The sequence below is a fragment of the Cuculus canorus genome, chromosome 10, assembly GCF_017976375.1.
Source record: "Cuculus canorus isolate bCucCan1 chromosome 10, bCucCan1.pri, whole genome shotgun sequence".
NCBI classification, from domain to species: Eukaryota; Metazoa; Chordata; class Aves; order Cuculiformes; family Cuculidae; genus Cuculus; species Cuculus canorus.
In genome coordinates this window covers 2217770-2245362 of record NC_071410.1, presented here as the reverse complement: position 1 = coordinate 2245362, position 27593 = coordinate 2217770, and positions in this window count along the sequence as shown.

Here is a 27593-nt window from a genome sequence, read left to right as displayed (position 1 = left end):
GCTGTAGCTGAAGAACAGTTTCTTTTAAAGTAGTATTTTCTTACGAAGAGTAAAATCTAACCTTTGAAATATTGCTTAGGCATAATCCACCTCGTTACAGTAATAATTATTTTAGAGACTAGTGAAGTTACCTCATTTTGTGAGCAGCTTAAAAATAAGCTCATCTGTAACCACAAACACGTGAGAACCTTTTCATATTCCACTTTAGAAAGCTCTCAGACATGGAAAGAGGACGAAATCATTGGAATCATTGCAAAATGATGGGCTGAAAGTACAGTTTTGCTCATCTGGAATGTTTTCTGTTGTTTAGTAAACAGTGTGGTATGTAAAAAAAAAAATTACAAACCCCAGGAATCTAAAGAGGTAATTAATTTGTTGTCAAACCTTCGCTAGCCCTCTTCTCCAGACATTGTGGGTCCTTAGGATGACTGTTAATAAATAAGTCTGGCTGTGAGGTCTTAACTCCCCAGTTTCCCTACACAGAGTGCATGACTTGAGACGTAAACTCTCTTCAGTGCCTTTTTTCTGTCTCATGAACTACAAATATGTGTGGAAAAAAGCACATATTGGCTCTAAAATTCAGTCTTTCTACAGACCTGTGCACCCCCTGTCTTTTCATAGAATCATAGAATGGGTTGTGTTGGAAGGGACCTCAAAGCCCATACAGTTTCATCCCCTGCCATGGGCAGGGACACCTCCCACTGCTGCTCAAAGCCCCATCCAACCTGGCACTGAACACCTCCAGGGATGGGGTATCCATTTGGTTTCACTCTTTTTAATTTCATTTGAGATTACTTATTAGAAAAATACTGTTTAATTTCAAGGCTATTACGCCACTCCTCCCTGTCTTATTAGGTGGGATTTATCTTCCCTGATATGTGAAATACCTCTCCCTGATACTTCTCTCTTAGCAGTAATCTCTATAAAAGTCTGTTTAAAAAAAACCCCCAAACCCTGCACTTGAGCAGGCATTGCTAGTTTAATAAGAATCACATTTGGGGTTGTGGGGAATGGTCTGAGGGAAGTGGGAGTGTGTGTGAATCCCTGTTGGTGCTGGAGCCTTTCTGGGAAGGGATGGTGGGGGACTGGTGATGCTCTGAGCCCATCGCGTGGGATTCTTTAGTTACTTGTACAGCTCTGCTCGCACTTAAGACCTGAGGAAAGAAGAGGCAGCAGCTCTTCCCATGGGTTTCACAGGAAGCAATTAGAAAACCCTATTGAGTGAGCTTCCCTTACAAAAATCACTCAAAGAGTCTTAGACAGAAGAGTTTGTATCCCTTTCCATCCTCTAAAATAGTAAATAAACTTCTGTATTTTTTTTTTCTACTTATGAATTTAACCTGCCCTCATAGAAGATGAACCTGTAGTTAAATCTAATTTTGGATGATGTTGTTTTTCCCCCGAGCATCAGAAGCCAGATGTTTTCAGTGAAAAGGAAATTAATGGACTAAATAATGAATATATTGAAGTACTGTAGCCACAGTCCATCTGCTCCTTTAGGCACTGCTATTAATGACTCAGAATCAGACCCTTTGTAAATTTTTGGAGTATCTTTGTTGTATATTTTATAAGTGTAAATAAAGGAAAGCCTAATCTACTCTGTGGATAGCTGTTAGCTTCCATCTTTAGTAGGAGCAAGGAATGACTGAGGGGGTTGCAGCAGGTGGGAAGAGCTGAAGAAACCACACAAGACCCCAACCCTTGACAGAACCTCCTCAATGTCCTGACCCATCCCCCCAGCTGAGGAGGGGACCCACGGCAGGTCCGTCACCAGACCGTATCTGGCAGCCCATGTTCCAGCAGTGTCCACCCAAAGAACTCTGCGAGCCCTCAAACCTTATTTCTAAGAATGTTGTTTTTGTTATGACCCAACAGGAAGCTGTAATGACCATTTTTGAGCATTCCAACAATAATATTTTATATAGAAAGCTGCGTGGGCAGAGACCTAGGGAGGGAGAGACACTATAATAGAAAATGACCACAGAGTCTTAATTTACTTTCCTGGAAGCCTTTTTTTAAAAAAAGATTTTTTTTTTTTTAATTATTATATCTGCAAATTCCCACAGAAAGGAAGGACCTTTCCAAAGTTCAAAGATGGTGATGCCTTCACAAGTAATGGTCTTTCCATCTGGTCTTGCATTCTGGCATCTTGGGTGGTTCACTGAAGTCTGGTCCTTTCAGCTGTGCTACATCCATGGCTTGATTCAAATACTTTGACCTCACATCCAGTGAAGATTTGCACTTAAACCTTTGTATTCACTTCCTTACAATTCCTCTTCTATTCTTGATTTTCTAGTGCACCCAAATCCCTGCCACCAAAATAGCCGGTCTTGTAGGCTTCTCTCTAGCCACCACCTTTTTATAATATTGGATGTGTGACTTGTCTGGTCTTAGCTAACATCAGCTTAAGTAATGACCAGGTTTTGAGGGCATGCAGCGTGTTACAGGAGTACTTGGTTTCAAAACGAAAAGCCAACCGTGTCTACTGTTTCTTACAGTTATATTGCAGCTTCACTTTGCAATTAAGTTGCTGGAGGACTGACACAAATAGGGAGCTGGGTTCACTTCTCCAGGGGTAGGTTCAGCATCACAAGAGTGAAGGTACACATAGATCAGATTAAGAAGATACGGTATTTTCTGCTCTGAACACTTAATCACAACTGCATTCCAAAAACATGGACCTTCTCCGTCTAATTTGACAAAAGGCAGCAGAGACACTTGTCTAGCGAGGTCACCTTTGAGTTGAGGGTACCCTCTTCCCTACATCTTGCTCCATCACGGCACAAGGTCATTATCACAGACTTTTCGAGTTCGTGTCAGAGAGCTTTCTGAAGCGTCTCTGCTCATCCGATGGTCATTGTCCTTTCCAACCACAGTGACACCAGCCTGTGTGGTTTTGGTGAAGGTGCAACTCGCTGAATACCCTGAGCACAGCATGTTGGAAAAAAGCTTTTATTCAGGATCACTGTAGTCTTTTGCGAGGAATGATTTGCTTGTGCTTTCCAAACTAGTCACCTGCAGTATCTGGGAATCCATTGCAAGTTCTCAATGTAATTCTGTCTAATTTCATCCTTTTATGCTATTTCGTCGATGGCTTAATGCTTTACCATGGTAAACAATATCAAAGCATGGGAAAAAATACTACAGTGAAGGGTGAGGTTTGGACCAAGAAAAACATCTGAATGAAAAAATATCTCCTAAGAAAAACACTCGTTTGAAAATGCAATCTGTGCGGCAGATTATATTTTTGGCATTCGTTTTTGTATAACTTATTTAGCTTTTATATGTTGAGTTGTAAAGATACTTAAGAATATGAAGTTTGCAGCCTGTAGTTGGTGGGGTCAGGATTGATACAAGCGCACATCCCATATGGGATTTTGTGCCATTTAATTCTGACTATCCCGAACTTTCTTGGAAAAAATTAGGAAGAGTGTTTTGGGAAGTAACTAAACTATTTTTAGGATTAAAATAATATTCCTGATGCAGCTATTTGCCTCTGATGATGGATGGACTTGCATTTTGCCTTCTTTTTCAGCATATGTATATGACATCGAGGAAATAGCTTATTACATTGTATTGCGCCATTAATTTTCCCATCGTAATGAAATATCGCATCAAACTTGATGTCGATAGTACAGAATTTTGGACTGTCCACCTCTATACTAGTGTCTTAAATATCTGCATAATGATGTAAATGCCTTTCCAAGTTGCAGTACTGCAACAAAGCAGAGGTCAGAGCAGTCAGAAATTGACTCGCTGTCCTTCTGTGACACACCTAGAAAGGAGCCTTTATTTGCTGCGAGTACTTCACACAGATACAATACTAAAGAAACCACAGAATCAGGGATAAAACCCAATTTTTTGTTCATTTTATTCCTGTGAACTGAAGATTGTTGCTTATGGAGGTTGGCAAAAATAAATACTTTTAGTGGGCTGCCAGAGAAATCTGTAAAAAAAAAGACATAGGTATAAACGTCAATTGAGAATTTAAATGTATATACTGTTTATTTATATTTTGAGAACATTGGGGGTCTGCCTGGGTAAGGAACTGGGTGCTCCAGAGAGTGGGAAAAGATGTACTGTAATTCTTCAAAGTTTTGGTGGTTTGAAAATCGCAGGAAGGGAAGAGGTCTGCCTCCTACGGAGAGAAAATATTTTCTTGCACCAGGTCAGTGATCTTCAAATGAAAAAAAAAATCTTCAAGTAGGTTTAGAAATATTAGAGTACAACATCTCCTAAGAAGTGTTTCAGTGATCTGAGTCAACAACGTGCTTTTATACAGCCGTGGATGCAGCGATGATGCTGGAAGAGCCAGTTTGGATGGCTGGACAAGGCTGCTATCATGGAAATATTCATCCACAGACTTGTAATTTGGAATGGTTGCACAATCTGTAGAATACAGACAGGAAATCAAGGCGATGCACTGACATAAGGCAGCGGTGTGTTATAAAAAGTAGGAATTTAAGCTGGATAATTTAAGCTCTCGTTCATGCTCTTGTACCTTTCCCCTGACCCCAGTTTTGTTCAATTGGTACTAGTGTGTCAGCCTGGATTTTCAGTCCATTTAATCATCTGCGTCTACCTTTCCCCTTGTTTGTTTCTATCTCCACGCTAAAAAGACTGCTTCTAACGTGTTATTGAATAAGGCAGCGCTCTGTATGCTGCAGAGCACTTTCCCTTAGTGGTGATAAAATGGTGATAAAAACGAAAAGTGACACTTCAAACGCCAGGCTGCTTTTGGGCTTCGGTGCATATTGCTTTTTCTCTCCCAAACACAATTCTTTATTTTTTTTCCTCTCAACAACTGATCATTTTGAACAAGAATAAGGATGCACATATGGTACAGCAAGCCTTCCCAATATCTAGCACTTAGATCTGCGAAAATGATGTGACCCTTCAACATATTTGAGCCTATGGTACTGCAGCAGCTACTAATACTTAAAGAGCATTTTCTCTGTTAGAAAGGTTTCCATCTCTGCTGTTTCTGTGGGTTGGACTTGCCGGTATCCTACAGCTGCTTTGTGGGGATGCAGAGAAATGTTAAACTTCTTCAGAGTCGCCTCTTTATTGGATCTGTAGTGGTTTTGCATCACCAAAAGAGCCTGGTTTCAGGTGCATCTGCCCCCACCTCCCCTCCCGCCCTCTCTCTGACAGCCTAAGCCAGAATAAGAGTTGCTATGTTAATTATTCTCTCCTTTTAATTAATAGAGGCTCAGAACGTGGATGTGCTGAAGACTGGCCGCAGGGATGTTTGGGAGAAAAAATAGAGGCTGAGAGCGAGCCAGGGCTCCCCTGGGAGGCTGAGCAGAGCTGCCCTGCTGTAACTGCGCTGGAGCGGGCACAGCGCCGACAGCCCGTGGCTCTTTACACTCACTTTGACTCTGTTTTATGTGCAGAGCTTCTCCAATCCCAGATTTTAACCTCGCTCATCTCCCCTTTCCTTCTCTCTACATATTCAGCTTTTCGGTTATCTAATACTTTGTATTTGAAAGAAGAAAATGGGGTTTTTTTTTGCTGTTCACGCTCTTGCCTTCTGCTCCTAAACCGAAGGGTCTTCATAAAACAGTGGGGGAGCATGGAAAAAGCTCTGTCCCCTGTACCTTATTTTCAAACTATTCCTCTTATTCATTTCCATTTGTGCATAAAACATTTTTTCCAAGGTGCCTCTACTGTTTTTCTGAGGCTGGGGGGCAGGGCGGGCTCTTGGTGCTGCTGCGGGCTTGGCAGCATCCATTTTTAAACACAGTTCTTTAAGGATGCTGTGCAGGAATCACAGCTCTGAAAGAGGACCAAAAACGATGAAAGATTCAGAAACAGTGGGTTGGAGGCAGGGCTGAACGAGCTGGGTTTGTTCGGCAGAAAAGTCAATATCTCTTTCTCTCTGTTGGGCTTAGGAAAAGAAGAAATTACTTTACAGCAAAGGTTTTGGATAAAAAGGGTAGTTAAACATTAAGACAGCCCTGCTAGGAAGGTGAGCGATTCTCTTTTTGGTGAGTTTTTCTGAACAGCCTTGTCAAAGTCCTGCTGGGAATAACATAGGTGAACTCCATCCCCCTCGGAGAGCAGAGAAGTTAACTCAAGTTTCCTACCACCTTCTCTGCTTCTAACGCCTATATCAACACAGGAAGATAAAAATATTGCCTTTTTCCGCACAGGGCTGTGAAAAAAAAAATATGTATGATATGGTTAATATTTTATCACTGCTCTGAGCTATAAAAAAATTGGCACTGCTTCCAAAGTTGTTGCAGAAAGGATGGATAATTTATAAGGAAAATGTAAGGACCGTCCCATCTCCTCTTTTTAAAACCTGGCAGGTTGAAATTATGATACGCAGATAAAAAAATTTCTTTTTTTTATTTACAGAGGGGTAAAGTTGATGAGTACGTTTACAATTGTCACAATAGCCTTGAAGAAAACTTCATTAACGTGGAAATCCCCCAGAAATGTCCAAAGATTTCCTCCTTACGTATTTGTCACTTAATGCGATGGCAGCCCATGGCACGTAGAAATGAAAATAATTCTTTAGAGTGCTAAATGACATTTGCCAAGCATGGTGATCGATACCTAGCTACGTGGAGGTCTTCTGATAAATGCCCAGATGTTCTTTAAAAATTTAATATTTGGAGTGCTGGTTTTGCCATGGTTTATCGTAGTTGGCCTCTGTTCTGCTGGATGCCTCCGTAGGGTCCCCTCCTTGGCCCTGTGCTGCACCAGCCTTCCCCACTGTACCTACCTGAAAATCCCAGCAGCTTGAGGTGAGAAAAGAAGGAGCAATGATTTTTTTTTTGTTTCAGTTCTGTCATAACCTTAATGCAGATTTTTAAACTGAATTTTGCATTTCATGATTTGTTCTTCCCACACACACACGCACGTATTCCCACTCCCCCTCAATGAGGTAATTGCATGACAACTAGATTAATATCTTTTACATACTTATTAAACTCAATAAGTGGTCCTGCGCAAACAATTTATATTTAATTACTGTATTATCATCCTACTAAATTTTAATTACTATTCATTTAAAATACCTCATATGTTATCATTCAAGTTAATGCGGATTTGTTTCTCTGTAAATGTTTCTCTGTAAATCCTAACTTTAAGTTGAACTAACCTGCAAAATAACTGGGATTTTCTCAAGGTAACAGGATTCTTAATGTGTGTCTGAGGCATTGCAACACTCTACAGAAAGGCAAAATGCAACCGCCAGCCAGTGTTGGTCGTACTAAAGAGCATATGGTTTTGAACCAGAGTTCAGAAAAGGTTGAATAACTTACCTTTCAAACCACCTTGCGATGCAGTTTCACCCTAAAACATCTTAAGCCAGGAGAAATTAATATTTAGCAGCTGACAATAAGCCGATTGTTATGAACCAGAACAATACCAAACTTGACGAGGAACATGAAAAATGACTAAAATCACAATCCTACAGTAAACTTGCCTCTTCCACTGATCATTGTTTTTACCTCTGACAAGTATTGATTTTCTAGAACTCATCTATTAGTCACTTAATTATTCCTCAAAGAGAAGAAAACACATAATAATTTTTGTAGTGAAAAAACAACCGCCTCTGATGGGTAAAATCATCACACCTCATCAGCTCCTGCAGCAGGAGGCAGAGATCGGGGTCTCATGATCAGAGTTGATTAGATCTTTGGTTTTGTAATTTATTGATGACAGATATTTTAAATGAAAAGGGATTATTTTCTATATTTCTATTTATAAGTCCTGGTGCGGTTGTTGATGACTCTACCGAGGACGGTCATGTGCTCTGAATCAGAGCACTTTGCTCAGCTCTTTCTCGTTGTTGCGTTCATTGAAATTAAATCTCTTCAGATAGCTCTTCAAATCCATTGTGCTTTTCCTAACCAGGCATGTGAATCTATTAATATCTGTACTCTGGCAGCAAGATTTCCAAAATTTCTGCAGAATCTCTATTTTTCTCCTAATTTTTACAGTTTCTAAAGGCAGTATTTGATCCTATCAACTTCTTTTCATTGTGAAAACCTGAGATGCAGCTCTGTTCTTATTAAAATCATAAATTTACAAGGCCTTTTCCCACCTAAAACATAGATTATAAGAAGGAAGTTCAGTAACAGCTTGGAAAAATCTTCTTCCATGTGGTTTGGTAATTTGAGAAGATTCAGTTTTGTAGGCTTACTTTTGTTGTTTTGCATAGTTATCTTCCAGAAAAGTTCATGGAAAGGATCACTTTTCTTGTAATGATATCCTAAAAATATATTTTATTTACTGCAACCAGGAGATTTTTTTCTTAGGCAATTAATTGTGTGACCTGGTCCCGTAAGCTCCTGTAATGACTTTATAGCCTGTCAGTGATATATAACCTATTGACTTTCTTTTCGTTATAGGACTATTACTTTCCCGATTGATTTAATCATTCCAAGCTAACTTTATCTGTCTCCTTGCTTTTATGACACTATTGACTCGCCAATCTTTTAAGGACTGATCCAAGGGCAAGTGGAATCACAGGGAAGACGTGGTAGCCCTCGGACTTGTCTTTTGGGTCTTATTCCTGCATGAGGTGGACTTTACTCACGAATCAACTCCAGAATAGACCTCTCAGTGTGATAAAATAATAATTATATATGTTCCTTCTGGTATATTTATCATAGCGGAGAACAAGCAATTTTCCCTGTTCACAAAACACCAGAATTGAGTTCCTTTGGGAATTATTGCTTTATTAATTATTTTACTCAGGTAAATAGCCCTGTTCCCTTCAGGTGAGTTTATTTGCATAAATTGTGATGTCTCCAGATTGGCATTGCTGTAAATCAGTGAGAAATACTGAGTTTTTTCTAGCCTGTGTATAATGGGCCTATTAGAGCTCTAATTTTCTTAGAAATATTTAGTATGCAAACACTTTCATGAGCCCAATTTGCTTATTGGAATGAGATTTGTACAATATATTAGAGGTAGGAACTATTGAACTAAAACATTTAAACCAGTGCTGGACTTTAGAGGAAATTAATCATGGGCAATGAAGATATCTGCTGGGCAGAGCTTGGGAGGCGCAGTGAAATCCAAGCTGCGTTGCTGTTGAGTTCGTTTGGTCTGAATGACAGAAAAGACGAATTTACTGACCTGAGCTCCACCGCGCTTAGACCCCACATATTGTAATTTTTATAACGCACATTCGCTATAACACTTTAACTAAGAGAGTTTGTGTATTAAATGATGTTAGATTATGATATTTAATGGCTTATAGGATATAACTGGTACCCGGGAGGCTAATTTGTTTGCATTAGTTGGACGGGTCAACTGCTTCAAACATGCAGATTATAGAACTACTGGTAGATTGCATTACACAATTTAAATAAATAGTAGCAATTTGTCAATGTCATCTTAGCTTCAACATTTTCCTTTTAAACCCCAGGAAATGGTAGTTCCAATTAAATTGACCTTTTCTTTTCTGCATCTTCATGTTATTAGTAGATAATGCTTAGTCTTTTAGTGAGTGGAAAAAAAAAAGGGAAATAAAAATACTTCCAAAGCAATGATGTGCTTGTAGTAAACTTTCTGGACAATATTATCTTCTTTATAAACAAATGAATCAAATTTAGCCATCCGGGAAGTTTTACAAGTCAGATATACATATCAGGAATAGATGAAGACATGAGAATTGCTGTATCTCGGTGATTAGGTCTTTGGTTTCAGGGGACAATAGCAGATTTGTGTCACTGTAAAGCTTTAAGTTGTGCTGTTTGTTTTGGAGACAAAAATACGTGATGGTTGAATCGTTCATACGTGAGCTGCTCTCAGCAAAGCCTGGGCATCTGGAATGCTGACTTGTTTTTGGGAGTCGGGCTTTAGACATTTACTTGCTTAGTCTTGTAGCACTGTGTGAACTGGATTTGAAGCTGTGGCTGTCTTATAGTAGAATGGAAATGATGAAATACTGTAATTTAATTAGCTCCAAGCTTCTCTCATGAAGTAAGACTATGCGATGCATGTTTTCCTATGTTCATATGCAGAGCAAAGTGTTTTACTTCTTTGATGTCCTCTTGGCAAACATCAGCAGTAAGCCTGATAGCATCAGAATCTGAATTTGCTCCAGTTTTGGTAATGCAGATACTTTTGAAGACATGGCAGCTGAGGTTTTGGGGGAAAATTTGGCCAGAGGAAGATACTTAAATCTTTCTCAGTGCCTTAGGCCAAAATACTGGGACAGGAACTTGGCGTAGCTGTGCTCTGGTGTCCTTTAGCTGTGAAAAGGAATAGCTCGCTGTAAGTTAAAGCATCTCCAAACTTCAGATTTGGCTGGAAAGAGTTGGATTTTTTTTTCTTGTTAAGGCTGAAAAGAGTTTTTGAGCTGTTTTTCTTGCACGAGCAGTTTGTGACTAAGCAAGAACAACCAAAATGAGGAATCATAAAAAAAAACACCCAATATTTTTTTAAGGAAGGTGCCAATCATCTCGGATGGAATCCTAAAAAAAAAAAAAAAAAGTAAAACTCAACAAAATCAATCAGAAAAACAGTAACTCAGTGGCACTGTTGTTCACCCGCCAGCTCAATGCTGTGGACAGAGTGACAGTTGTCATAAGAAAGTCCACAGTCAAATTGATCTCAATTATCAATTGCTTTTGCTCATCTGCTTTTTTGGAAAATACATCTATTTTTTAACGCTTTCCTTTTGGGCGCTGTGCAAAGCACCTCTCACTTATTCTGTTGCTTTGCTTCAAGCTGCACGAGCTAACTCTGCATAATCTTAGCGTTTGGGTTGATAGGTTTCCATCCATTTCTCATTCCCCATAACAATAGATCTAGAAGCAGAAACGAGCCAATTTCTCGTGCTACCCTTTCTCACACCTTCTGTTTATGTGATACTTTCATTTCGTCGTGTCAGGAGCAGCCAGCGAAGTTCCTTCTTACCCATCAGCAGCTTTTCAAAGGTTACAATTGCATTGACTTTATATACTCACCTACTAATTAAAAGGACTTTTTTGTCTTCTGAACATGTAGAATTAGCACATTCCGAGGCTGAATGATGCAAATGCAGAGCACAGGATATTTAAAGTTTCACTTTATTTAGTATTCAGTGTATATCATTCAGCAACCACCATTTGAAAAGAGGCCAGAAAGCAATTTTAACAATATCACATGTGAGAAAATGATTCAAAGTTTTGGAGTGAGAGAATTCAGTAATCTCTGTGATCTAAAACTGAACAAAGGATGTGACCCACCGTATTAAATACAAGAAAAAACAATTCCTGTTCCTTTCATTTCCTACTCCTCAGAAAGCAGACACAGTAGGCATGGATCTAAACTTATCCTATTATAACGTCATTAAACTGTTATTCAAATGGACAGCAAGTGGGTGTGAGTAAGGGGGCTGACCTCCCCCTTTCCACTTTTGGCTTGAGGGACACCCCATTTGGCTGATCCCCAAGCAGGAGATAGCAGTGTAAGGACTGTTTAGGGTTCTGGTGTGTTCTCATGGCCCTGAGATATCCAAAGGACAGTTAGATTTTGCTGGGAGAAAAAATGAAGAGAGGTGAAGGACAATCAGATCTGGGTATTTTGCCGTCAAGGCAAATACAGCCAATTAGAAAAGTGCAAATTTGCAGTTTGAGAAGACAACTACTGACAAGTACTTTAAGGTTATTTGGAGAGTTTTGGCTTGCATGTTTTTGATGGTACTATTTAATATTGAAAATGATACTGCACCCCTTCTTAGCATCTTCACATTTTATTTCATTGAGTACATTCTTTTAGTTGAACCCAGATACTAAAATGCAGCAGAAAATAATTTTTTTTTTGTTTGCTTTTGCATTTGCTGTGAATTTCACGAAATTCTCATTTGTCATCAACCCAAGCTTTTTAAATGTCTTTCAGAGTGGTAGTCACATAGTCTTTTCCGGCAGACAAGGAGAGGGTAATAGCTCCTAGGAGGCCAATCCTGGCCGTTTCTGAGTATTGTCAGTCTTTGGCTGTTGAGTGTTTTGTAGGAAGATTCAAGGATCACAAACACAAGATGGCAAAAACATGCCTTGATGAAGAATTTTTATTCTTTTACTTTTTAATATTTTTTTTTTAACTAGTTGGTATGCCTTAAAAGAAAAGCTCATTCATTTCTGCTGTTATTGGAATAAAAGAAGTTGGGAGCTCACATGCTTCCCTGACAGATAATCACTGCCGGGTCCCTCTGAGTGGCTGCGGTGGCTGGTGGGTATCAGCAGCGGATTTTTAGGGTTGACACTTCCTTCATTTACATGTGCAGTGTGTGGACCTCATGAATTCCTAGGTACAACACAGTCTGTGTCGGTGCAAGCTCTGACTTCAGCAGAGACAGATCTGATTTGCAGTGGAATTAGTTAGCAGAGAATCAGGTCCTGCGCACACAGCAGCGGTTTTGTGCCGTGCCACTGCTGTCACTATCCATTGCCAAAGAACTATATCCTTTTATTACCAGCTGGCAACAAAATGAGAGATGCTTCTTACAGAGCAAAATAAGTCAGAACTAATTAACATGTGTATCATTTGCTGTTCTCTAAGAATCGTTTAAGGGTGATTCTGGAAGTACTGTGGTTGCAGGTTATCAGCAGTGCATTCTCCCTTATTAACCATATGCAACTGAGACTGCAGCCAAGACGTAACTGGAATGACATAGCAAATACACAAAGGTTAGTCAGCAAATTAAATAAATGTGTATTAATTACTCATTTTCCTCAAGTGAATCCACTTAGATAAAGAAATTCTCCTCTTCTCCCCATTTCTGTAGTTTCTCAAGGTCCAGATAAGTAGCACGGCATTGTAGTTGGTTACTGAGACCGATTCCACATAATCTGGAGGTTTTGATCTCTCTGACTCTGCTTGGAAGGGAATTACTTTGGTGCTTTTCTGAGTGTGCATGAATGTAAAGATTATAATTTCCTTTTAAAGTTCACCCCAGCTGCCGAATGGAAAGCTTCCCGCTGTAGGGAATGAGTAAACAGTAGCTTTTCGTTGCTACATCATTCCATATAAATGAACTGTTTTAATTGATTCTAAATGCAATTAAATAAAATTATCTATAAATTGGTAGACATATCCATGACTGCAAATAAAAATCGAGCCAGCTTGAGCAGGCTTTCTTCTTTCTGATAAACAACGTGATGTTACAGCCTTCGATTTGTGACTAATGTATGAAGTAATTCCTTCCAGATCAAGACAGATCTTCACTGAGGCACACCAGAGCTTTTTAACCCTCTGTTTCAGTGAACAATAATCACGCTGGAATACACGTAAGGATCTTTATGAAACTGCTATATGTGCATTCCTTAAATACCGTTGAGAAAATGAGTGCATCCACAATAGATCTGTGATATTTAATGGATGTAAAATCTGAATGGAAACGCAGGAAACTTTTTATGGGTTTGGACAAAGGATGGATCAGACAGTGCAGGGAGGGCTTATTGGGGAAAAAAAAAGCAGATTGAGGTAGTGTTTTTACCCAGTACGATCTAGTCAGAGCTCAAGTGAAAATGATCCCAGCCCTCTTGCACGCCTGCTGGGTTGAGTGCTGTATTCATGCGATTCATACTTTCGACATTTTCATGCTGACAGTCGTTGCCGAGGTTTGACTTTGGATCTACTGGTTATGTAGGTTTTTGTTACCGTCCTTGCTCAGTATTAAGCTGCACTGTAGGGATTTTTTTTATTGTTATTATTTAACGTTTTTATTGATTTCTTGAAGAGTGCCTTTAAAAGAATTACTCCTCATCAGCCATGCTGATATAAAAGCATAGTTACTATAATAATGGGCTTTGAATACTGTCCATTAAACTTTGACATTTAAAGTGTTTACTGTGAATACATATTAAGTTTCTCATTAAAGACAAGGTCTGGCTTTCTTGATGTGACTCTTAGATTAAATCAGTCTAATCCAAAATAAATACAAAGATGGAGAATTCATAACAAGCCTCCTTGTAGATTCTCTGTGTGTAAAACACCAACTGCTTTTGTGGCAGAAAGATTTCATTTTAGTGTCTCCTCTTTGGCCCTCAAGAGGGGGAAAAAAATATCTATTCATTGTGTATAAAACCTTTTGCACTTTGACATAAGTCCTTCCAGCAGAATCCCTTTTTTTATTGAAACAAACTTAAACCATATTCCATTTCACAAAAGCAAAATGTGCTGAACATGTGCTTTTTAAAATAGAAGCATGTGCATCTACTCTTCTACAAGAAGATACTTTCTGAGAGCAGTCTCCTGGGAAGGTCTATTACCCAAAGTCCAGCGAGCACAGGAAAAGGGTGAAACAGTATTAGATCAAGCTTTACTAAGCTGGATGGCCCGGGCTGTGGAAGAAGTGATATTTAATATGTGCACTTTGAGGCTCCCGTTGAGTGCCCTGTTTGGTAACCCGGATCAGGATGCTTGTTTAGTGGATAAAAGTGTAACTTTAGAAATTGGCAGGAACTTTCTGTGCTTGGCCACCTGTACTCTCAGCCAGATACGGTGTAAGGAGACTCAGACAAGCACACTTTTCAAAGTTCATTCTGTTTCACTTCCTTACAACTGCCAGGTTCAAAAGAACCATTTATTTTTAAAAAAAGCCAAAAAAAAAAAAAGGAAAACCTCAATCAGTTCAAAGATGCATTTATAAAGCTCGCTAGTCTTTACGATCAAGCTCAAACTTTCTCTTCCATTACTAAAATAATACTTTTATCCTGCCCTCTTTTTTCCCCCATCATCTGTTTTGTTATGAAAACATAAATATAATGAAGATCCGGTGCACTGTATTTTCCAGACGGTAATACTATAACAAATATAAATTGGGGATCGTTTTTTTTTGTGGAGTTTTTGCTGTCAATAATAATAATAGTAGTATCAAAAATAGCATGAACTCCCACTGAAGCCTGCATAGTCAATCAGCAAAATGTATTAGCGCTTCGGGGACACAAAGGCTCTGAGCCTGATAAAAGAGATTGGACTGAGAATTTTGACCTAAGAATATAATAATGTCTTCCAGGATCTCATTATGCCCGTGCCCATTCGAAACCATCTGGGGCCCAGAATAATAAAAGGAGTGGTGTGAATTTATGAACCCATAGATCTAGCCATGCCCCCTTGGATATTTTGTTGGATTAGTAGATTTACTGCTAATCCAAACACTGTGGGCAAAATTATGTCTTTACATCTGCACTGCGGATCGCCGAGAACTGCAGTAAGTTAAATGTTTGAAGGGTTGACAGCAGCTCCCCTGCTTCAGGCACAATCTTCTGGCACCCTGCCACCTTCCCAAAAGTGCAGCTCCTCAGATGCACGTCCTCCACGTCTGCCGTGGCACTTCTCCAAAGGGAGATGCCGCCGAGCAAATGAAAGGGGGCTACTGAGTGAAAAGTCACCGCTTCTGCCTTTAACAGGTGGGAGCAGTGTCAGTTTGGTGCAAAAAAAGGCACAGTTGGCACAGGGAAGATTGATCCGTCTTCTTCAAGTTGCCTCAGGTGCAGAGCCTGAAGAGAAGTCTCTACATTTAATTGGGGGTGTCTTCAGCTAAATAAAATAGTCAGATGCAAATCCTTCTCCTAAGGGGCAGCCATGTGGACTTGTGACCTTTCTTTGAATGGTTTGGAGCTCAGAAATCAATGATTACACTAAATCCATAATTATATTCTTTTCATCTGTGGCAGGGTACTGATAGCCTGACAGATGTGAGACCTTGAAAGCATGGAAACTTCAAAGACCGTTGAGATGTGTTAGACACCATGGACATGTGGAGCAGTAAAAAATAAAATTAAAAATAGAAAAAGACTGCTCTCCCAATGCTTTGGGTGATCTCTCTCCTTCACATGTATATGCCCACGCGTGTAGGTGCACACGCATTTATGCACAACTTGAACCCCCGGAGTCCCCAGGGAAAAGGAGAGGGAGAAAATTCTGTAAATTGGAGAGCTCTGAACAGCTGGAAGAGTTAAATTTTTTTCCTAGTTGACTTGTTTTGGCTCAAGAGGCTTCACAAAGGAAGAAGAGGATGGGCTGGGTCAGCAGACGTGGCTGGAGAGGCTGCTGGGAATTGAGAGGTGAACGTCGGCCGGGTCCCTGGTGCTGCTGCCGGGTGACACAGCGGGGCTGCTTTGGTTTTTTATAAGATGTTTCTCAAAAACATAGTTCTGCCTTAAAAGAAGTAGTGCTATGCATTATGGTTATTTCTGTGTCTTGTAATAAGATGTTACAAGAAGGAATAGCGGTCATTGTGAGCAGGGTTGTTTGCAGTGGGCTGCGAGGGATGCTCAGCATTAACGCTCCGATCCCCAGGCAGAACCATGCAGGGTCTCACCTGGGAAAGGCTGGGAGTCTGAGAGCCCAGAGATGGTCCCCGGAGGAGGCTGATGTGGAAGGTGTAGTTAACCAGAGCTCTGACAGGCTGTCTTCTTTCGTTTCTCTTTTAAAGCATGAGGAAGCCACGAGAGTTCTGGTCTGCTCGGGTACCACAGAGGAGGAGAGGAGGGGGTTAGTGATACACACGAGACAGGGAGGCAAAACAACCTGTGTAGGACCAACTGCTTTAGGCAGCCAGATGATGGGGTCTTCACAGAATCTTCACATCTTCTCAGCAGGCTGCGCTGTAGGCTTCTAGCATGGAAAAAAGCCACCTGGCTGTCAGCACTGCCCTGCCTCATCCTTAACTCCAGCTCGTGGCGCACCACGTTCCTATAGCTGGTGTGATTTTTTTGTGCAAGGAAGTGTTGGCTAGGGAGGATTGTGTGGTTTGCACTGGAAAACAAGAAAAGAACGACACAGATCCTTGGAAAAAAAAGCCTTATACTGTCTTTTCTGTTGTTGCTCGTGGTTTAGGATCCGCTTGAGCAGAAGTGGTGCATGCAGAGCAGTTGGGGAATTTAAGAGCGAGTGATAAGTGATGCAGTGACTATCTGCCAATGTGAGTCTGGTTGCGGTTGGTCCATGGGTCCAGGTGCTTTGTAACTAAGAGGAGGCAAAAGTCACCATAGGAGAAATCTGTGAAAAAGAAATAATGTCTCCCATTTATCCCAAATTCAAAAATTCTTCTTTTTTTTTTTTTAAATTTGCTATAATGCCTCGCAGTTTTTTCAGGTGGAGGACAAATGCTTCAGCTGGGAAAGGGAAATGATGTTCCCAACATTGCTTTGGTACTTGCAGCTGTGAATGTAAATGAGCATCTCTTACTGCTCATCAGACTGGAATAGTTGAGGGGCACAACATGGATATTTTTTATTTATTATAATGTCAATAAATAATAACACTATTTAATATTAATCTGTATTATTTATTAATAATGTTTGCTTCTTCAAAAATTCTATGTGAATTAGAAATTTTGGGAGGAATGTTAGAAATTAATTTGCCTGAACTATGCATGTAATGTGTCAAAATCATACGGTAAATGCAATTATTTATATGTTCATGCCATAATATGTTACACAGATAATTATAACTGTAAATAGTGCATCAGGGAAGGATGGTATGAAGTAGATGGATAAGATAAACTGAAGATCTATGGCGATGTTTACCCCTCGCCTGTACCGCTTATGTATAGCTATTGAAGCTTTCGAAGCCATTCAGATTCAAACACACCAGTGGCTCCATCAGTTTCTCTCTGCTCTCCCTGTACACTCCCTGGTCTGAGACAAGCCTTTCCCATCCTCTTTCTCCTTTGCCATTTTTAATATCCACTTACAATTCATTTTCTTAATGACCTTTCATTAGTTTCTCTCCTTCTTTTCCCCTTTTCTTCGTCTTTCCTCTCCAACAGCACTGCTTATCAGGTGTGTTGGGTGTTTCTTTTCCCGGTCAAAGAAAGAGTATCTTCTGGAAAGCCGCTCACGTAAAGTCAGCCAAATACTTCACGAGAATTTAAAGATACCTGAGCGGCACCAGTTACTTGTGTCCCTGAGGTCTGCTTCTTCCAGGCAGATGAATTGTTGAAGTGATGCACTAGTTGCATTGACATTATGGAGTCATTTTAGCATTTATGTAGACTCCTGTGAAAGGAGTATCATACCCATTCCTCAAAATATTCAAATCTTACCTTTTCTGACTAACACAGGGGGCACCAAGATGAACAAACTAGTTATACATGCATGGAAAGTAGCAAGCTGAAAGTAATTGTATATTCAGTTTTAATGGAGCTGAATCTCCTGCTGAGATTTCAATATCTGACAGCATTGCTTTCATTGCCCCAAATGCCCAACCTTTTTCTAATGTTTGACCTTGGGTATGATTATATTTCTGTATGTATCTCAAACGATGCAAAATCATTTGCCTGTATCAGTCATCTCTTGCTGACAGTCCTGTTCCAGCTCGTGGCAGAAGGGAACAAGCCTGATGGCAGTAACAATAGCTAAAATGAGCTTTGATAGATGTTTCTCTCCTTTCAATAAATACATAAAGCATCTCTATAATGTCATTTTGTTAACTGATAAACAACAAAAGGATGAAGGCATTCACTTTTAACTCTATTGCATGTCATTATTTTCTCACTGCCTTACTTAGTGTATATACATAAGTAATGTGACCTACAGAATAGAGGACAGGACCGTGGCTTTCAGTGTTGATTATTTATTTTATTTTATATCCAGAGGCCCACCTGTTAAATAAGAACTGTGCAGGTATATAACAGGCTTTATCGTGGCAGTTTTGCCCCAATATATTAACCCACAAAGCTGGGTCTGTTCTCGGGGAGCTCTCGGCGGGGTTTCCCCTAACCTGCGGTGGATGCCCATGTTGGCTTTACATCACCCGTGCCGGACGTAAAAGTGCCGCACTGGTTCCTCACAGAAATGCAATTCTTTGTGCTCATCTCTGGGTTTTTTTCTCCAGCCAGTCTAATCCTGTCGCATTATTAGCCTCACACAACTCATTCTAGAGGAGCTCGCCGGCGCTGAGCAGGGCAGAATGGGTGCTGGAGGCGGTGGGTTCAGGCACATCGCGGTGGATGGAGTTTGCGGAGGTGTACAGCAATTTGGGGATGATATAACAGCTAAATTATCGGGGTGAAGGAGAGAAGCTGCATCCCACTCCTTGTATCCCTGTAATTAAGTGGCCATTGGGAGGCAGCAGTGCTGGCAGCCTTGGCGGGTGTGATGAAGAGGGGCTTCCAGATAAATGGAGGCAAAGGGACTGTTTTTTAAGTGCAACTCCAACAGGCAGACTCAGTGTGATTAATGTTCCTGTACTGGTAACAAGAGCGTATCCCTAAAGAGAGAAAATTTGATAGTGGCCTCTTTTTTTTTTAAGGTCTGTGTAAGTTGGGCACTTTATTTTAATGCTACACCATTAAGGTATTTATCTTAATTTAAAAAAATAATATTTCCCTTGTTGTTTGCAATTGCCCACTAGAAATGAAATCCCTTTCCTGACGGAATATCCTTTACAATCCTGTGCCGGCTGTTATTGCAGGTTGCCTCGGGAATACCCGGTTACTGAGTTTCAGACTTTCTTCAGAAATACTGAAGGGAGTTCGACAGCATTTGAAAACACAGATAAAGAAATACACGGACCATGAAAACAAAAAGTAAGTGGGATAAAGAGAGATGTGTTTACTAGAGTGGTGGAGTAAAAAAAAAAGGCCCACAAAGAAGCCTCTTGGTCTGATTGCAAGAAGTGTTAGGGATGCCGAGCACTGACCAAGTTCACTGGAGTTTCAAATCCCATGAGCAGTTTTAGGTTTCTTTCTGTGGAGTCCAGAAAGTGATTTAAGAATTCATTTGAAACCATGAAGAACTTTCTGTTGACTTAGTTTACTCCCTCTTCAAGCAGATTTTTAGTTTTGCTCAGAGATTTTAGCCTTGTATTGAGGAAATACAAATAGATGGAGATCTAAAACCCCAGACTAAACAGAGTTCCGCACACGTCTGGAGGAACGTGGACAATCTGACAATTGGTTTGTCTGAATGGAGAAAGGAAAGAGGGCACGGGCAGGCTTGCTGTTAAATCAGCTATTCCTGTGCTGTGGCCTGCCTTAATGCCGCTTCTCTCCTTCCCAAAATTATTCTGCTCAAAGCACAATTTTAGATGGTTTTCTTCAGGTTTTCTTCCCTCCAGGCTCCGACTCTGGCTTCCAGGGGGCAATCAAGTTACACAGATTTCTGCAAAATAGATTAAGAAGTGAAGCCATTTATCACTATGTCTTGAAAATAACCTTTAAAAGAGAAATAAGTATTTCTCAAAGTGAAGAGCCTTTTGTTTTAGCGACGAAAAAACATGTCTATAGGTATAAATACATTAACATATTCAGTTTATGAGCAGCTGTCTGAAAGTGAAAGACAATTTGTGGTAGTTTCGTTGTTGCATGCCTGTGTGCTTCTTGTGAAAAATGAAAGTTCCTACTCAGAAAGTCAGAACTACGCGTACAAGTAACCCAAATTGGTTTTGATTAACAAGGCTTTCTGCCTGGAAGTCACTTTAACTTCATCCCATTAGCCGAACTCAACAAAACAAATGAATTCGATGCATTAGGCTGAAACACATTCTTCCTGTATGAGGGCAGAGAAAAGTCCTCTCCACAGCCATACAACTGCCTGATATCTGTAATGCAGGATTTCAGCTTGATATTCCCCTTTGAGTTTACACGAAGAGAATGCAAAGTTTTCCACCTCCTTTCACTGTCAGTTCTCATTATGTTCATGTCTGTTCTTCTGAAGTGTGGATCGTGTGATGTTGCGATGAATCGGCTGCTCTGACGTCAGACCGTGAGGACCACCTCTCACCTTGTGTGCTAATCAAAGCAGATCATTCCCTTCCACCTGTTGGTCTGGTTTGCCTCTTGCAATTGCCTGAGAGGAAGTTTGTTTCCTCAAATATTTCAAGTTGGTTACTTAGAAAGTCAGGTTTAATGTAATTCCCGTTGACCATGCAAAAGCATGCATTCTGATACTCCTGTGGTTGTTACTCCAAATATCTAATTTCCAGCTTGATCAATTGTTGTGTTTCCATAACTACTGCAAATAATCTCTTTTCTAGACCATTCATAGGTAGCTGAGATGAGGAAAGAGGGGTCATGTATTACCAGAATGCTTCAAGGCATTTTGCCTTCTAATGCCATTCTATCTTCAATATATCTACTATAGAAAATGTATTTAGATTCAAAGTTATCTTGGGAACTATTAGTGCATGCACTTGAATTCATTTGGTGTTCTGTATAAATAAATATGAATATTCAGGTAGAGACTATGACTGTGTACCCCAAGCAAGATCTATTCTTGACTATATAAATCCTGAAGACAACTGAATTTTATCTTATTTATTTTTTTACTTCTCTGAGCAACGTAATACATAACTTAGTGTTATTCTTAGAAAAACAGTTATTGCTAGAAAATAGCAATTAGAAAGGACTCTTCCAAATTCTACTGAACAAGACGGTGATATCTCTTACCAGGAACAGAAAAATTAAATGTTCAACCGAAGTGCAGCACCATAACTGGAAACCTTGTGGGAGTGCAAGTGCTTCTCCTGGTTCTACTGTAATATATTAACTAAGCCAAAGAACCAAGAGAATAAATTAGCACATGATATATGTTTCCTTAGTGTTCATTATCTTGTTACTTAAAAATTGCCCATGAAAAAGTGAAACACGTTCATAGGAACATGACTAAAATATTCTCAGTACAAAATATATGAAAACAAAACGTTATTCAAATTAAACAAAATATACAATTGCAACTGGCGCTGCTGCGTTCAGCTCCAGTAGGCACGCTGAATTGTCTTTTTTTCCAAATGGATAATTTATTTAATTAACAAAGATGCAATGAATTTTAAATTGTATATTAAAATGGAAAAATTAGGTAGTTAGGAAAAAATATGATGTGGTTTACACTCTTACTCAGTGTCAGGATATTTTTCATTGCATAGTTAAAAATTGCAAACGGCAGTTTACCCTAACCTGAGTTTTGCCTGCAAAGAAGTGTTTTCCTTGACCATGTTGGCCTGATGAGTTTGAATAATTTTTGAATAACTTAAAATTCAAATTAATACACCCATAACAAATTCTTGTTGCTCATGTGTAACTTTTCATGTTGGATAATGAAGCTTTTCCTTTTGGGTCATTGTTTTTCATGTAGGAATACACTTATGCTTAACATCAAGAAACTTAAATGTGTTTTCTGTATATCCAGTCCTTAGAGCCAGTATGTACGAAGTCCTTTTTTCCCCGAGAATTTCATTCAAACTTTATTCTGCGGTTTCTATCAGGAATTGTACTTCATTGCATTACACTGCTTAATCCTCTTTATCTGCATGATTCAAATGCAACCCTGAAGTATCTAAACATAGTGACAGTTTTTAAACACGCTTTCTGATGATCAGCACAAACTATTACTTGGACCCATTCAATAACATAACACTGACAGGCGGAATTCAATGACCCTCAGTAACAACAGATACAATCTTGTTGTATAAAATTATATTGTGACAAGATTGTGTTGTCTTGAGTTATGACTTAGGTTGACTGCAATATGGCTCTTTCTGTAAGCAAAGATGAGACTTATTGACATTGAGATAATGCAGAGACTAAATTGTGCAGGCCAAGTTTCTGTAGCGAAAAAAACCTTACGAAGAGTAAAAAGATGCATGCGTACAACTAGGAGAGAAATGAGTAGTTAAATACTAATGGATTGATAGCAAGGATGTAACTTCTACTCTATGCAGATTTCTTTGACGAGGCAGATTCTCTGGTAGCTCATATTGACATTTGGTGGCTCTGTTTAGTCTCCACTACTGTTCGGAAAAGATCGCGGCAGAGCAGCTCAGCGCTGGAAGTCTTTGTGGGTGGCTGTCAGTAGAGATCTCCTCCCATGGGATCTGGCGGACCAAGTTGATTCCCAGACAAAGACTGCAGCATGTCTTCCAAATGGATGTTTAGTGTTCATAAAAACCCAAACTGCTTTAAGGATGTCAGGTTCCCTTAGCTGTTAGTGGGACTCGTACTGCTAACTAAGATGGTAACTGTTCCTGGCCAGGAAAGCCAATATTCCCACTTTTTGTCCTTCTTCTCTTAATCTGAGCTCCCAACTCCAGAAAAGGTGGAACGTGGCTAATTCGGTGTACTGCAGGGTTGCCTGATGGGGTAAAATTGCTGAAAGGGAGAATGGGACATATCTTTCATGTTTGCCCATCGTCAAAAGCCTTTGGTTAGATTCCAGATAATGTGTGAATGAGCAGAATAAGGCCCAGAAGGGGATCTCTGCGGAGGGGTGTTGGCCAGACCTCTTGGGGTCTTAGAGATTTGAGAGATTTCTGGACAGGCACACAATTCTTGTGTTATCCCCTGGGAAAGAAGCCCCAAAAAAACAACAAACCCCAAACCACACAAAACCAATATATAACAAAATGTTATTTTCTTGCATCTTTGGGAAAGTTATTTTGGTAAATACTGAGAAACTTCCTAACGTGTTCCATCAGGCTGAATGGAGTAAAACACCCATTAAAAACTGTCCAGCAGGGTAATAATCTATCATTTTTCATTTAAAATTAATGGACTTCTGTCAAAAACCCCAACGCTCTTTAACACTGGGATTCGCAGCGCGTTCAGATGTGGAGGGGCTCGTGTTTGTTTGCCCACATCATGCAGTATAACCAATGATTGTATAAAACTTCATTATTACAAGCAGGTTAGAAACACAGAGTTTGTTTATGAATAAATAATTCTGTATCTGTTCTGCAAGGTAGCAAGGACGCTTAGGACATTCAGCATCTCTAAGGATGCCGTGAGAAGGGAGTATATGTGGCAGGAAAACAGATTTATGGTCAGGTAAATATAGGGAGAAAAAGGACATGCACAACATTAGCATTACTCGGGTTTACAAACAAACACAAAACTGTAGTCATTGCATGTATTCACAGGCTAAGATCTGATACGGATGGAGGAGGGCGATATCTTGAGTAGTTTCCATCACTGGTTATATGAAATCAATGCCCAAATGCTTTCTTACTAGCAAAACCCACTGAAAATACCACTCTGCCGTATAATATAAAAATTCAATGCTGTTAATCTGAGAGGATAAAAACCTACGTTATGCCTTTAAATAATTGCTTTTAATTATAAATTGATTTTAAATTGATTTCTTTCTTGGAGAAGTGTAGATTTTGGCTGTGTTTGCTTTGACTGCGTGGAAGAGCCCAATGCGTTTGTTGTGATCCCCCATCCATCCAGGGGCCACCAAGCGATGCTCGGCTCTCTGCCGCCGCCCCGTTAGCAGAGAGGGATTGCTGGGAAGAGGGATGCAAGGTGTTATATTTGAAAATGCTGTGGTCTAGAACCACCTTCCCTAAGCGGTATGGGAATAACCTGATTAACCACCGGCTTTCCAGAGTGGTCGCACCCACCGAGTTCATGCGTACGTGCCCGCCTGTGAAGTGCAGGGATGCTGTTAGAGCCGTGGCTGCCCTGCGCCGCAGCGCTGCGCCGCGGCACTGCCTGGCCAAGGGCGCCTCTGCTTTCGCATAAATAGTCTCTCTCACCTCTGAAGTTTTCCTTCCTCTCCTACAGCAGTGCTAGGGGTCACGCACACAAAGGTGCTGTCCCCTGATTGCAGCAAACACCGCCATGTGTTGTATGTTTGATGAATTAAAAGGATGCTGCCAACTTAATTACACTGTAACCCTTCAATAAAGGAAGGGCAGAGCTGATTAACTAGTGAATAATTGGGGGCTGATTGATGGCTTTCTCCCACACTGCTAAAGGCTGTATATATAATTATTTTGCCTGTGGGCCTAATTTTGCCACTGTTAGCTTCCACTTTTGTCATCAGCTGTAATTTATGGATGGGGCCTGAAGCCTTAAAAAAGGCTGGAAAATGAAATAGCCCCAAATCCCCAGATATGTCACCTGGAAATGGCCAGCAGGCAGCCTTTAACGTCAACATTTGCAGCCATTTAGCAGCATTAACACCTCATGCTTAGCCAGACAATAATATTATCATTTGTCAACAACTATCATAATATAGATTTTTTTCCTGACATGTAATAACGTTGCATCACTCACACCAATGATTTAATGTATGTTTTAAATGCAAGATCAATTTATTGTAACTGAATAGAAAATTGTTCTAGTAATGCACTTAGAGTAAAAAAGAGAACAAGAGAGGGAAGTCCCATGTCCCTTCATTGCATTGGCAGGTTGGTCACAGAATTAGCATGTCAGTCTCTAACAAACTCCAAAATCACTGCAAACTTAAGATGATTTGTGAAACTGAGTTAAAAAACCTCCACCGCCTTTTTTTTCTTTGAATTTTGAAAGATGGAGAAGGAGATTTGAAACAAATGTCGTTAGCAAACTAGTGAACTTCTCTCCTAAAAAGCATTGTGGGACAATTTTCCGTCTGCTGTCAATCAGCAGCCGCTGTAGCAGTGCTGGGCTGTATGGGATGTCGATCTGCCCCTTGGTATTTGAAATGGAAATAAGATTTCTTATTTTTTTTTTTTTTTGGAGAGACGAAAGCTAATCATTAATGGTGCAAAATAACAGTAAGAGCCAAGCTGTTTTGAAGGACCGCGTTGCTTCAGTGGTAAAGAGGAGAGGTGCCCCCAAAAGAAAGCCTATTTTGGGAACATACAGCCTTCTGATTAGGACTGCTCCAGCGGCCGCGTGCGAAGGAGTGCTGCCTGCTTTATATTCCACAAAGATCTTTCTCAATAAAGTAATAACAACGTAGACTCACTTTTTTTTTTTTTGGTAACCCATATTTAAACATTGCAGAGAGGAGGCTTCTAATTTATAAGCCAAGATATACAAACCCTCTCTCTCAAATTTCCTTTGTTGTTTTGTCCTCACGGAGCGCTCCCTTGCCTATGAATCACATAAAGATTTGAAGAACCTTTCAGTCAAAGCTCAGAAGTGTGCCAGTGGGCACTGGCCAGGAGAAAAGGAAAAAAAAAAGATTGATATTTGCCCTCTCTTCTTATCTGCACTTGATTTATAAGTCAGTGCGAGTATGCAAGAGAAATAAAGGCAAAGACCTTGATGCCTCCCTGTGGAGAATATGCACCATTTGGATTGAAGGCATGAAAGAGGAGAAATTAATGGTAAGCTGTTCATCTGTCACTACTGCCAGCCTGATGGTTTTGCAGAGAAGGAGAGGACTAGATGACATGCCCTCCAGTCAAGGGCACGACTGCCCGCTGTTCTCATATTATAAACACAGTGCTTTGGGTTTCCAAGGGATTTAAATTTAAATTATACTGTACTTTGGATAGGCAAATCTTTACACAAGTTTATTTTCTTGAAGTATTAACATGCAGGATTTCACTGGCTTTATGGGGAAGAAAAATAAAAAATTAAGTCCCCCTATTTGATAAAAATGTGTAGCAGACTCTTAAAATGTCTCCGTATTTTTAAAGCAGTGTGTTATAGTGTAATAAGATTTAAATTTATATATGCATTGAAGATTTAGGCACATGCATAAATAGATAAGCTTTAGTTATTCTTTCTGGCACACAGGAAAAGATTTAAAAGTTCAAAATATGAGTTTAATTTTTTTTCTATTAAAATGCTATAATACTAATGGCTGCTATTGATGACAACATTAGGAACGCATCTGGAGGATGAAAACTGACACAAAACTTTCATGTTGGGCTAAACAACAAGAAAAATGTAGTTCTTGCTAACTGACGTATTTTCAGGGCTGAGCATTTGTGTACCCTCTCGCTGCTGTTGAAATATGCTTTTGATCGGCTCCTGAGCACAAAGGATCCCCAGCGTGCTCGAGTCCTCGAGATGCTTCTGCGCTGTGATGAGCCACAAAGGGTGGCAGCACTTATAGGATCAGATTTTGGTGATGTTATGGTTTGGATAAAAGCACAGAGGGTTGAGAACTAATTAGCAGTACGCACCAGTTCAGGGTTCAGATTCTGTGAATTTACTACCACTCACCCAGCAGCTGTTTAAAGCCCTCTTTGCTGAGACCCAGCAGTGGGATGGGAATTTGTTTTCTGCTAAAAAAGAGGGAAAGCAAGTTGCTAGTTGCTGGTTTCAGATGACCTTGGGTTTTATAAACCAGAAGACTTCTGTTAAATTCTCCTGAATTAGGAGAGACTTTCATTATTTCCTGAGGCTTGAGTTGTCATCCCTGAAATCCTGGCTTAGGCAACAGATTTCAATAAAATAATCATGCTTAAGTAAAAGAACATTTGCTCCTGCCTATGGTAAACTCAATGACTTGCATATCACTTTTGAAAGGACTCTAAATCTTCCAGAAATCTGACAAAGATGAATCAGTCGGAGAAGAGGAGATGAAGGTTGGTCAGGTACAAGATGATTCTCTAGGTTCTTCAGGAAGGAAGCATTAGCCTTTCCTCCAACACTGTAGGTATCTCCAAAATACCCTGCCTTGATGTTTTGTCTTTTCCATCTTCCTCCCACGCGGTCACAGGAGGGGTTACCCTGCCTGTCACTCTGCTGTCAGGGCACAGAGGCTTTGCTTTCCTGGGCTCTTTGTTCCCTGGAGCTCATTCACACCATGACTGAGGGCTGCCCGGGGCCGTGGTGGAGTCTCCATACCTGGAGGAGTTAAAAAAATGTGTAGATGTGACCCTTCAGGACTTGGTTTAATAGGCACAGCGGTGCTGGGCTGGCAGTTGGACTTGATGAACTTAGAGGTCTTTTCCAACCGTAATGATTCTAT